This window comes from Onychostoma macrolepis, chromosome 04 (genome assembly GCF_012432095.1).
Source record: "Onychostoma macrolepis isolate SWU-2019 chromosome 04, ASM1243209v1, whole genome shotgun sequence".
Classification (NCBI taxonomy): domain Eukaryota; kingdom Metazoa; phylum Chordata; class Actinopteri; order Cypriniformes; family Cyprinidae; genus Onychostoma; species Onychostoma macrolepis.
In genome coordinates this window covers 30,493,445-30,507,293 of record NC_081158.1, presented here as the reverse complement: position 1 = coordinate 30,507,293, position 13,849 = coordinate 30,493,445, and the positions used below count along the sequence as shown (strand labels likewise).

Sequence of the window (13,849 nt, the reverse complement as noted above, 5' to 3'; positions counted from 1 at the left end):
ATTTCCCAGATTTATTTTTTGCCACACTGCGCTGGTACTTCAGCCACTTTTAATTTTTTTCTTTTCATCTAAAATGAACTATTAAATATAGGTAATATAAATAAAAATATATAAAAAATCAATAAAATATATAATATAACTATTAACTTTTAATTATAAATCAAATATATATATATATATATATATATATATATATATATATGTGTGTGTATATATATATATATATATATATATATATATATATATATATATATATATAGTTTTATATAGTTTTCATATATATATATATATATATATATGCCAAAAATATCGGCACCCTTGGTAAATATGATCAAAGAAGGCTGTGAAAATTAATCTGAATTGTTAATTCTTTTGATCTTTTATTTAAAAAATTCACAAAAATCTAACCTTTCATTGGATAATAAGAATTTAAAATGGGGGCAAATATCATTATGAAATAAATGTTTTTCACTAATACACATTGGCCACAATTAACGGCACCCTTTTATTCAATACTTTTTGAAACCTCCATTTGCAAGTTTAACAGCTCTAAATTTTCTCCTATAATGCCTGATGAGGTTAGAGAACACCTGACAAGAGATCAGAGACCATTCCTTCATCCAGAATCACTCCAGACCCTTTAGATTCACAGCTCCATGTTGCTGCTTCTTCTCTTCAGTTCACTCATTTTCTATAGGGTTCAGGTCAGAGGACTGGAATGGCCAGCAGAAGCTTGGTTTTGTGCTCAGTGACCCATTTTTGTGTTGTTTTTGAGGTTTGTGTTTGGATTATTGTACGGTTGGAAGATCCAAACATGGCCCATTATAAGATTTCTAACAGAGTCAGTCACTTATTGATTTTTTATCTGTTGGTATTTGATAGAATCCATGATGCCATGTGTCTAAACAAGATGTCCAGGACCTCCAGCAGAAATATAGGCCCACAACATCAAAAATACGGCAGTATATTTCATTGTACACATGGGGTACTTTTTATCCCTGTGTTCACCAAACCCATCTTGAGTGTTTGCTGCTAAAAGCTAAATTTTTAGTTTCATCTGATCATAGAAGCCAGTCCCATTTGAAGTTCCAGTCGTGTCTGATAACTGAATATGCTGGAGTTTGTTTTTGGATGAGCTTGGAGAATTTTTCTTGAAACCTTCTCGAACAGCATATGATGATGTAGGTGCTGTTTGACAATTTTTTTTAAAGGTTTTCTGACCCTGAGACTCAACTATTTTCTGAAATTCTCCAGCTGTGGTCCTTGGAGAGTCTTTAGTCACTCAAACTCTCCTTCTCACTGTGCATTAGGACAATATAGACACACGTAACATTTTATGTTGATTGGAAATTCTTAATTATTGCCCTGATGGTGGAAATGGGAATTTTCACTGCTCTAGCTCTTTTCTTAAAGCCACTTCACTAATTTGTGAAGCTCAATTATCTTTTGCTCCACATCAGAAATATATTCTTCGGTTTTTCTCATTGTGATGGATGATTAAGGGAATTTGGGCTTTGTTTTCCCTCCTATTTATATTTCTGCGAAACAGGAAGCCATAGCTGGATAATTTCATGTTCATAATCACCCTGGAGTGCTCAAAATTGTGAATATGAATGGAAATATACTTCAGAGATATTTTACTCATAAGAATTTCTAGGGGTGCCAATAATTGTGTCCAACATGTATTAGAGAAAAACATTTATTTCATAATGATATTTCCCCCCATTTTAAATTCTTATTATCCAATGAAAGGTTAGATTTTTGTGATTTTTTAAAATAAAAGATCAAAAGGATTAACAATGCAGATTAATTTTCACAGCCGCCTTTGATCGTATTTACCAAGGGTGCCGATATTTTTGTCCATGACTGTATATATATAGTGTTCAAAATGAAAATACAGCTCATGATTACATGACATTCAATTAAAGAAAATATCTATAAAATATATAATATAACTATTAAATCGCACTCCACGAATACTTAAGGCACTTTATTTTTCCCTGAATGTAAAAACTTCTGAATATTCAAAAGCAAGCTTGTGGTATAAGCAGGGACGAGCACAGACATTTTTAGGGGCAGGGGCTCAAGTGGAAAAAAGAGCACTTCTCATATTTATTTTAATTTTTTTTCAAAACAAAATATTAAATATATTAGGGGTGCGTGTTATTGACAAAAATATATCTCAATATTTTCTGGGATTTTATCAGTATCAATAATTAGACAATATTTTGCTGAGTGTGTTATTGTGCTGGTATCTTAAGTCCTTAAAACTCCTTAAGTTTTTGATATTCTTCATATTCTGTGTGGTTATCAGTTCACAGCAGTGATAGAAATTAATCTTTTCGAATAAGTTTAAATTGATTTTTACCTTTTATGGGCATTTTTACCTTTATAAAGCCTTTTTTTTTTCTAAAAGTGTGCATAATCTTTTCAGTCAAATTCTTAAATTGAATCAGTCAATTAGAATAAGTCATTTGGTCTGTTACCAAGCAAATTAAATCAGTATTGACAAAATTAATCTTTGCAATGCAGAGAAAACACAGAAGCTGCATTAGAAGTGGCATTTAGATGCATTTTCACACTGTTTAATTCAGGACATGAATGCATTTAACCTGCAGTTACAAACGCATTAATACTGTTTTGATATTTTAAACATAAAACATTGAATACTGATATTTGAAATTATTTTTTTTAAATGAAAAGATACTTTAAATATGAAATTAAAACTCCCAGTAGGTGGCAGCAAGTCACTGTTAATAAGTGAGTCATTGCGACTGAACCGAATCATTTAAACGGAACAAAACGTGTGACGCAAATTGGAATTATATTTGTTGGCGAAATAGAGCAAAAACAGTCAATATTGTGTCTGAAACGTAAGTGTCTTAATATTCAGTTCTTGTTTATTGAACTGCTGTATAAAATCAATATCACATTTGTAATCATGCTGCTCTTTGGTGGGAAAAAAAACATCAGTCTTGATACTGTGGTACATGTGAAACTGATTAACGACATGAAATTATATAAATATATACATTTCTGCCCCCATATCTTGAATTTTGTGATCATTATGCATTTTTATAAACTGAATCATGCAGTGAACGAATGCGCACTGGTCTAACCTACTAGACTTCCAATTGCCTTAGCTAATGGTAGCTCTCGTGAGTCATGGATGTTAGCAAGACAAATTAACTAAGTTAGGCTATATTTGCCTTTTGGATAATTGGATAATAGCTTAGTCTTTTGTTCATCACCACTCACCTCCACACCAAGACAAACTCAACTGGAAAGGAAGGGAGGGCTTCACTTCTGCGGCTCTCTGCCTGTCTGTGATGTGCATGTGCCGATCAATGTGTGCTACACTGCTGTGCAGCTGAAGGGAGAAAGGCATCGACAGAGTCTCAACATTTCCTGACCCGAGAGATTTTTTTATTTCTTTGCCAGGGAAAGCTGTGCGCAAACAGAAATACACACACACACACACACACACACACACACACACACACATATATATATTCATTTATAAAAAATTAAAAATAAATCCCCAGAAAAAGGGCACTTTCTCTTGAGGAAGAAAAAGGGCAGGTGCTCAAGCCCCCTTTGATTTCTATGTGTGCACGTGCCTGGGTATAAGGATGCTGAATCAAATTACTTTGGACATAAAAATGTTCTGAAATCCAATAGTAAGTCTTTAGGGGTAAATGAAGACCATTATGCACCACATTTGTTAGAGGGTATGGCCAGTTACGCTTTTGTTCAATTCAGATGAGGGACATTGCTCTGTTAAAAATAAATTCCACTTGTTTGATATTTTGTTTTCGAATGCAGTGACGTTCATACATTTTTAAGAGCAACTTGTACACTTTTTAGGCCATTGCATAAGGACCCATTGAAGAGTTTGACACACGCACAGAGGAAAAGAGATGATGTGACCGCATGAGGAGCTCTGATAATCCGCCCACTGCCACAGCAATGAACTAATCCACCTCCTCTCCTGATTGGTGAGTCAGTTTGACACACAGCAGCGGACACTTGACACACTCTTCACCCCTCCCATACACACATGCACGCGCGCTCACACACTCAAGGTGAGCAAGCGAGCCACTTTCACGCTTCATTAAAGCGGTAATGACAGAATAGACACAGCGGTTGAGATGCCTGATTTCTCCGAGAATGAATCGTAAAAAAGACACCCGTGGCCTCACACGCATGCACGTTCGTTCGTACGCTCGCCCGTGGATCACAACTGCCATGGCAAAACGGGTGGGAGATTTTATGCAGTGCTCTATCAGGGTCACCACACACTCAGAATATTAACCAGAGATGGTTAATGTATCCAAGCTGTTTTTGAAGTGCGTTAATGCTAGGAAGTGGGCGTCCGTTCCTATCCTGCATCTAAGACTGCATGTTTTGCTCTCCGGAGAGACTATTCTTCAGCTTTTAAAACTGGAGCACGGCACAGCTGGCAGTACGGGAACCGGGCACGACAAAATAAAGCGTCGCAAACACACAAACATGCCATCTTCTGTGTTACAGTGCTGTCATGTTTCCATTCAACATATATTGGCTCTATCTCATCTTCGTCAACTGCAAATGTTCATTCCACCACAGGAATTTTATTTTTTCCAATTGGATGCGCTTTGAAGAACTCCATTAAATCTCTGGAGCAATATTTATGTTTCATTTAAATATTAACTTATATTTTGATATAGAGCTATAGTATTGAAGTGGACAGTATAATTTTTTTTTTATGTTTTTGAAAATCATTCATTCATGTATTTATTTATAATATTTAAGTTTTTATACTGTATTTTCTTATCAAATTCATCCTTGGTGAGCATAAAAAAAAATCTATTTTTTATGTTTACCAAGGATTTATTTAATAAAAAAATGTGAAAAATGAAATATTGTGAAGAAAAAAAAAAGGAAAAAAAAAATATAATATTTTAATATATTTTAAATATTCCTGCTATGCAGGTGATTTATTAATTATTTATTATTTGTATTATTATTTTCACAGTTGAAAATGATTGTGCTGCTTGATATTTTTGTGTAAACCGTGCAACCTTGCTGACTAACCGAGTCCGAGAAACCGAGACCATTTTCTCCTAAGAAAAAGACCCAAATTATCTCATATTCTACTTTCAGATCTTCTTTGAGAAGATCTTAACCACAACTCTCAATTCCCCTTAGATTTGCCAAGAAGTCTGCAATCAGAAGTCAGAAATCTCATTATGAACTCAAAAATCTCTCATTAAATTCATCCAAGCCAGAAATATCTGAAATGTGCTTTCCATATTAATGAATCCACATGCATGTAAACATAGCCAAACATTTTGGGCTTTTGGTGTCATCGGTGTTATACTGGTGAGGCTGTACCTGAGAAATAACCAGCCAGCTTAAACATCTAGCCAAATATTGACCAGCTTTTTAAAATCAGAATTTAAGCTTGTCCAAGCTAGTTTGATGGAAATGTTAGATATAACCACAAACCCTCAAGGTACAGATGTAAGTTCTGGGCATCACCCCTCACATGGAGAGGAGGTGATTGGATATGTGGAGAGGGGACTCTTGGTCCCTTGTTGCCATCCACTGGCCCGTGCATCGCTGACGGCACGTGACCGCACTAATGGAGAGCCGGGAGCTTTTTTTTTGCAGATGGTGGGATGAGGGAGAGTTAAAAATAAATGGGTTGCCGGAGGGGCTGGTTTCAGCGGTCCCTCTCTGAGATGCTGTCAGAGTGTCGGCCACCTAACATCTACTGCGCCTCACAAGAGGCTGGATTTTGTTTCTGGATCTCACGCTTGTGTGTTCCCAGTGATGAATGAAACATAGAGTTGAATCTCACAAAGCTTTGTGTAGCATGATGTATGTATGACATTTCAAGGCGAGTTAATGTGATAATATTTATGGCAGGTATAATAATGGATTTTATAAATGAGACGGTTTACTTTTCACAGTAACACAGCATCAAGTTAGTGTGAAGTGGCTCGTTCCCAGTGTGAAATAATTGTTTTGCACTCTAAAAAATGATTATTATTTTTTTTTTTTCAAAGTTGTAAATCAAAATAAGTATAATTATTGCAGTATGTTTTACAAGAAAACACTATTTCATTTTTTTCTACTTCAAAATTTCACATGTAATTCAGTGTGTTTCTTGCCATTTCTTTGTAATTAATTGTGAAATTTATTAACAATTATTTATTTATTTATTTTTTGTAAAAGTGAAAAAAAAAGTTTGACAAAGCATCAAAATAACATACAACATGATTTATGTTACATATTGATGCTAAGTCATGAATCAAAATCAAACCTATTCACTTTTCTAATACTTTTCTTTTGGTCTTATTGTGCTTGGTGCATTGATACATGACTTACTGATATCATTCATATCGACTATTATTAGAGATTAAAAAAAAGAAAGAAAAATCATTCAGTATTGAATATTTAATTATGCATGCACATTTCCTCTATTTTTAAATTTTGCTTAATTTTGCTGTTATTAAAGCGCACTTAAAGTTAATTGTGTTAATATATATATATATATATATGTTTTATAGCAACTATTGATTTATTGTCAGCCAAAACAATAAAATACTGATATTTAAAATAATTATCAACTTACCAGAAAAATCTGACACAATTTTATTTTGTTATAAAAGTATTTTTTACATTATTTTATAAATACTTCTTCTTATTATTATTATTATTATTAATGTTTTTAACAATATTGTACAAATACTTGTAAAATAAAAATGCTTGGATGATTGGATGAAGGTAGAATTAACAGAACTAACCTAATCATATTGACAAAATCACATACACCATTACTACTAAATATTTAGGATGTGCACTATATCAGAATCAAAGACGTTGTCCTCAAGTTTTCATGGCGCACACATTACCTTCACAGTTTCTCTTTCAGTGGACCGTGCTGTCAGAAGCATTTGCACGGCGCACCGAAACGTCCTGAGTCATTTCAAACCACGGAGAGTAATAAGAGGGGACTGTGAAAACATCAAGGCCAACATGGCTGACTGTCGCCATAGCAACTCCTCAAGTACAGAAAATGCAACAGCTGTAGAGATGCGGCGTGATTAAGCATGTGTTTTAGTCATGTTCTTTCTCCGGCTTCGAGAACAGGTCAGCGGCGAGATGCACCGAGGCGATCGTGGTAATGTAAAGCGAGGATGTAATCCCTGCATGTGAGTTAGACGAGGGCATGGATTAGGACGTCTCCTCCTCCCTCCAGCCGTCGAAAGTGACCTTACACTGTCGAGGGTTGATTCAGGGCACATGCACTCCCGGATATTTTTTTCGGCACAATCACGGCCTCTTTATCTCCACTAGAGCAAAAGGGATCTGAAAATGGACAGGCCCTATCAAGCCAAGTACTGAGGCTACCTGTGCCACTGAGGCATCGTTGTGAAAAATAAAAAAAAATCACTTTTATCACTCTAGGCACAAAGCCATCAACATGCCTCATTTAATTCAGCTGCAAAGTCATAAAACTGCTGCTTCCTTTGCAGGCTTTTCTGTTTAACCGGATTCTATGTACACTGCCATTCAAAAGTTTGGGATCATTTAGATTTTTTATGTTTTTTAATAGAGTCTCTCATGCTCATCAAGGCTGTATTTATTTGATTAAAAACAGTAATATTGTGAAATATTATTGCAACTTCTAATATTGGTTTGCTTTTTTAATATACTTCAAAATATAATTTATTTCTGTGACGCAGCGCTGAATTTCATCAGCCATTACTCGTCTTCAGTGTCACATGATCCTTCAGAAATCATTCTAATATGTTGATTTATTATCAGTGTTTGATGAATAAAAAGTTAAAAAGAACAGCATTTATTCAAAATATAAATCTTTTCAAACAATATAAGGCTTTACTCTCACTTTTTATCCATTTAACACAACCTTGCTGAATAAAAGTATTAATTAAAAAAAAAAAAACAGAATAAATGTACTGACCCCAAAGTTGTTAATATTAGTGTATATTGTAACACAAAATTTCTATTAAAAACGAATAGAAAAAATTCTATATAAACACTGTTCTTTTTAACTTTTTATTTATCAAAGAATTCTGAAAAAAAAAGTATCACAGGTCCAAAAAAAAATAAAAAATATTAAGCAACACAACTGTTTCCAACATTGATTATAAATCAGCATATTAGAATGATTTCTGAAGGATCATGTGACACTGAAGACTGGAGTAATGATGCTGAAAATTCAGCTTTGCATCACAGGAATAAATTATATTGTAAATGTATTAAAAAAATAAATAAATTGCAATGATATTTCATAAAATTACAGTTTTTTAATCAAATACTGTAGATACAGCCTTGATGAGCCTAAGAAACTTCTTTAAAAATCTTACTGATCCCAAGCTTGAATGGCAGTGTAGATTGCAGCAAACTTTACAAAAAATGAATTTTAGGCTCGTCAAACTTTTCTGATTTATGAGGATGTTCGAGCTCCCGGCTAGTCGGGCCAAAGTTCGGTAAGACGGCATCATCAGTCTACGGCGCTCATGCTTATGAGTCAGCGCCGCACAAGGGCCAACAGATTTCGCCCTCCTTTTGTCCTCATTACCATGGGTCTAACTGGCAAAGCAGGCCAAAGTTTCCTAAGATGTGACCCACTTAATGGTACGCTTTCGAGTCAGTGCAAATATAGATGCGGGCAGCTTGCTTGTGAGCTGAGTCATGATATGGATTTGGAACTGATGCAAAAAAAGGGAACAAATAAGACAACAGGCGATTCAAAGTCAACAGATCTGACAGCACAAAACACATCCAGGACAGCGTTCCTAATCAAGGTGATGGATGCATACTGTAAAACAATGCTATACTGTAATATCTGCATTCAAGCAGACAAGCAAGTTTATTTTATTTTATTATATGCCAAGATAAACATAAATAAATGAAAAGTACTTTTGAGGAATTAGTAAATTAGAAAGTAGTAAACTAACTATACATCCACACCAGTAGGTGTCAGTATAAAGTCCACGGTCACTGAGACAAAGAAGAGCATATGGATGCATTTTGCCCAAATTAAAAATAAAACACTAATTAATCATTACAAATGCTACACATGAATTTCAATATACAGTATATACATTATACAGTACAATATACAGTAGTTTAGTTATTTTGAGATTTGCTAATGATTGCATTTGTATAATTTCTTAAAGGAACCAGTGAAATGCATACAAAAAAAATTCTTTAAAACTTCTGTAAAACTTTAATGAAGTAGTTGAGAATAAAACAATATAAATCTAGAAGAGTCATGCATAGCAAACGGAGTATCCGAGCAATGTTCCCTCACAGGCTGCTGATAACCCGGGGCTGTCAATAGAGGAGACTTTCAACCAAGAGCCGAGCATTCTGGGATGGCAGAAACAGTGGGAATGACTGATAACAGATGAAGTGATTACAGAGCCTCTCTGACAGACTGAGATAAAGAATATAGAGAGGGAGGGAGAGACACAAGGAAAGAGTGTAAAAAATGGTCGTCTCCAGGTGAGCTCCTATTCTAGGGCATCTTCCCAATTAAATCTGCTCACTTGTTCCACAACCTGAGGGAATCGATGTACAAATTTGTTTTGAAAAATCATTTGTGGCGCTTCCTTGGCTTGCCCATTTGTCTCTCTGCTGTGTTACATCCTACTTTCCATCTTGGTAAACAGAGCAGAATATATAACAGAAAGAGTTAACAAGCTGGGTCAAAAAATTACTTTCTGACTCACCTGCCAAAAGCAGGTGAATTGAGAAAATTTACGGGCCATAAATTTTTCTTACTGGCCATAAAACTGCATGCTGCAGTATTTCATTATAAAACAGTCGTGTTCCTGTGACAAAGAAATATTCCCCTTGTATATTTGCGGCAAACAGAGCCAGTTATTGTTTCAAACATTATATATTAACCATTCTCTCTGTGTCTTCACTTGTATGATATTACAGCAATACAGCAGTTCAATAAACAAAAAGCTAATATTAAGTACCTGACATTTTAGACAAAATTTTGCCAGGGACTTCATCTGTTTTTGTTGCAGTTATACAAAATTTTTACCAGATAGACCAAAGCATATTTAACCATTGCGTGACTCTGCACAACAAAAAGAAAAACTGAAATAATCTTTGTTTTATTTACAACTTCAATTTTATTTTACGGTGCACTGTTACTAGACTATAGTGTATGTATAGTAAAATGCTATTTTTTCAACTTCAAATTTTCATGATTAGTTTAATGTGTTGCTTGCGGATTCTTTGTAACTAATTATAAAATTTACTAGCATTAAAAGCAATTGAAAAGTGTACACCAAATTCAGTGCAGTAGTGTTATTACTAAACGAATCAGTGTTTTAAACAAATCAAATCAATGACTCACATTTTGTTACTAAATGAATCAGTGATTTTGAACGATTCACTTGAGGGAATAATTCAGTTATGCCAATGTTTAGTGTATGGTTGAGTGAATAAAAAGCTTGAGTGATGCCACCGTTTAACCTGCAGAAAGACACTATAATCAATTCAATTAAAAGAACAATAGTAATTTTTTCTTACATTTCAAATGGATTTAAACCATGTATTATGCATTCTGAAAAATAAAGTTTCCAAAAGTTTTTGCTGTATTTTTTTTTCAGTGACGTCATTAAAGAACCATTTTTGATTCCCCAAAGAACCTTGAATGGAACCGTTTTTAAAATAACCACTTAACAGAATTTTTTAATATCACAAAGAACCTTTTTCCACTATAAAGGACCGTTAGTGCAGTGAAAAGATTCCATGGATATTTAAAGTTCTTAATGGAACCATATATCCCAATTAAAACCTTTTTTAAGAGTGTTTCAACTTTTAACTAAAAAAGTTTTCCTTGCATTTGGTGAGTGTCAGTTTTGCATTCTGCTATCAAATCTAAAAGAGTCTCATCTTGTCTGGTATCTCAGAGAAACTCTTACAGTCGGGGATCACAAAGCTACTGATGCGAAATCCATCTTATAGCTAATGCTGAGACAGCTTATGCAAATAATACGCTTTCTCTCCTCATTCGTCCTCCAATGACAAGCCCTTCACCCTATGCAGATGTTTTTCTTTTTTTGTACACTGAAATGAATACAGAATGAAGCTGAGGAATCTGTGGAGGAAGAAAAACACTTTCCAGAGAGTCCATAATGCTACTTGAACTGGGAGAAATGTGGTGTCATACATCTTCATTTGGTGACAGAAAGCCTTTGGCCGTTCAATGCCTGCTAATAATAATGACACCAGCCGTTGAACAATAGCACACTATGGAAATGTCCTTGCTTGTTGCTAATTTTGCTAATCGCAGTCGCCAAGTTTAATATTAGTCCCATTTCTACCAAATCAGCAACAGCTATATTAAGCCTATTAGAGTAAATGAACACAATAAAAAAATTGTGCTGAACAAAGCAGTAGTACACTTAATGAATTTGCCCTCAGGGCTCCAATTCACAGATTACCTTTCCGGAATGATCTATATAAGATAGTCTCTGAGTTGCATTGAGAGTCGAGGTTTATGTTGGCATACTAAGACATCCAGAAAGTCTCCAGACAAACACACGGATATCAGCACAGCTAGAACACTTGTACTGACAAAGCTCAAGTCTCAGGCGTATGGATTATGCAGGCAGAGTAACCGAGTGTCGTTCTGTTGCAGGCTGACAGCCCGTTGTTTTGATTGGGATTTCAACATGCTAATTGGCCGCGCAAAGTTGGCGTAAGTGGGTGATGAAGAGGCTGAGGGGTGCTTGGGTTTGGACAGCTGTTGAAGAAGAAGAGGAGGGTGAAGGAAAGAAAGACGGAGATAAAGGAGTGCACGTGGGCCGAGACAAAAGCGCATGTCAGACTCTCTGCAGCCTGTTGACTGAGATAAGCATAGCTGCAACTTGAGGAGGCGGCGATTCTCCGCCTACGGGACCTCAGCGCCGCCGCCATTTGGGACGGCTTTTCTGCAGATGTATGATGCACGTATATGTGTGTTTGTTCAATTACGGACATTTTTAGAGTTCCAGGGGTTGATTTTTATTAAAACAAACAGAGTTGGTTATATGAAGGACACATTAACACAGTCATGGAAACTTATTTTTGCTGTTTTATGGTTTTCTCTTGTCCTAGACCCAGACCTTCAGTCTTGAAATGTGAAAATAAATTAGGGTAAAATAATAATTATTGTATTTTTAAAACAAAAATTTTACGTTTAAAATTAAATGATATAAACAAATACTGAAATAAACTGTTTTGCTGTTTATTGTGGAAAAAAATATTGTAATTTTACACAGCAACCAACAATTTAGTTTTTTTTTTTTTTTACTTGGTTACAAAGAGACACCAAGGAGACAGCAGCATCAGTGAAGAGCAAATCGAGATGAAATGTGACATGAAAAAATCAAGGTAAAAAAATCCCTTGTAAACAGAATTATTTTATTGTGTATCATTTGCAAACAAACTGTAATTTTGGTCAAATTGTGCAAAAAAAGTATATTATTATTATTAAATATTATTAAAAATATTATTATTAAAATATTAAAACATTATCATTGTAAATATTGTTATTAGACATTATTAAATATTATTACATATTATTATCCAGCTGTAAATGTTCTAAAAATGTTAAATTACTATTACTATTATTGAATATTATTTTGTATATTTAATATTATTTAAATGCTAGGCACAATTATATCCCAAAAATGTTTAAAATCTAATTTCCACTACATAATACTATTATTTAATATGGAGATGTAGTGGAAATAATTTTACAAATTCAGAAAAAATTATGCATATCCTGTATATCTACTGTAAAACATTACAAGCTGACAAATTTAAACCTGTGAGAGCTTTGTCTAAAGGTCCATGTGGAAGAAGCTCCCTTGCCACTAAATCGTTTAAATTGGCGGTGTGACACCAAAACAGGAAGGTTGGCAGAGGAAAGCAAAAAATAAAAATCTAATTACAATGTACTGCAGGAAGCTTCACTGTAAGCTCCATTATGCTAGCAGTAGGTATCGGTGCTTTTTGGGGTCACTATCATTTGTTGACACAAATTAAAACTTTTGTGTAAGAGCTCTATATTGCTTTTTTTTGTCCGAAAACTTTAAGTTTCTCATTCTGGGGCTTTCACACTATCTCTCAGAGCAAGATAACATTATAGCAGAGGTTGAGTAATTCTCTATGAATACGTAAATGATTTTGCAGCTCCTCCTCATTGCACTTTCCATTTGTTGATGTATGATAAGACTCATTGAACTCGGAAAATGGCAAAGCTCAATTCCCACTGTTTGTTTAGGAAATGTGAGCTGCCTTCCATACATCCAATTAAAATGAGCAAATTCAATCCAAGCGCTTGCACGGAAATCATCTTCGTAATGATTAACAGTCAAATGTTTGTAGTTGAGGCTTTTTTGTATTCGAGTAGCGGCGACATTGGATTTGTGGGTGTCTGGTGAACCTCGGTTGGTTTGGACAGCTTGTCCCCAATTGGAGGCCAGGTGCTTTCTCATCACGAGGGACACAGGAGCAGATTGTGCTGATAAAAGCCAGCGCGGTCCAGCGACCAGACGAGGCCAGAGCAGAGGTGGTCACCCCGTTGCCGTGCGATGCAGCCTTTGAAAATGTGATTCAGCTGTTCGCTCCTGTCCGCTCGCATTAATCTCTTGCATGAAGAGAAGAGATTCTGCAAAAGACACGTCAGTACACGGAAAGCAAATTTCGAGGGCACAAAAGCTTTCTGAGAAGAGTAATCTCATTCCCGGAGTCAGAAGCCACCAGGGCAGCAGGTTTACTGCACTTTATGCTGTAATCAAGACAACAATCATACACGGAC

At 35.1% G+C, this 13,849-nt stretch overlaps 1 long non-coding RNA gene across 1 annotated transcript in view; it reads left to right on the top strand.

Moving 5' to 3' along the window:
- LOC131539316 (uncharacterized) overlaps window positions 1-12,143 on the top strand; it is a 54,017-nt gene extending 41,874 nt beyond the window's left edge. The window contains exons 4-5 of the long non-coding RNA XR_009270826.1: window positions 3,868-3,998; window positions 11,684-12,143. This is a non-coding gene — a long non-coding RNA (uncharacterized LOC131539316). The remainder of the gene's footprint in view (window positions 1-3,867; window positions 3,999-11,683) is intronic.
- Window positions 12,144-13,849: the final 1,706 nt, after the last annotated feature.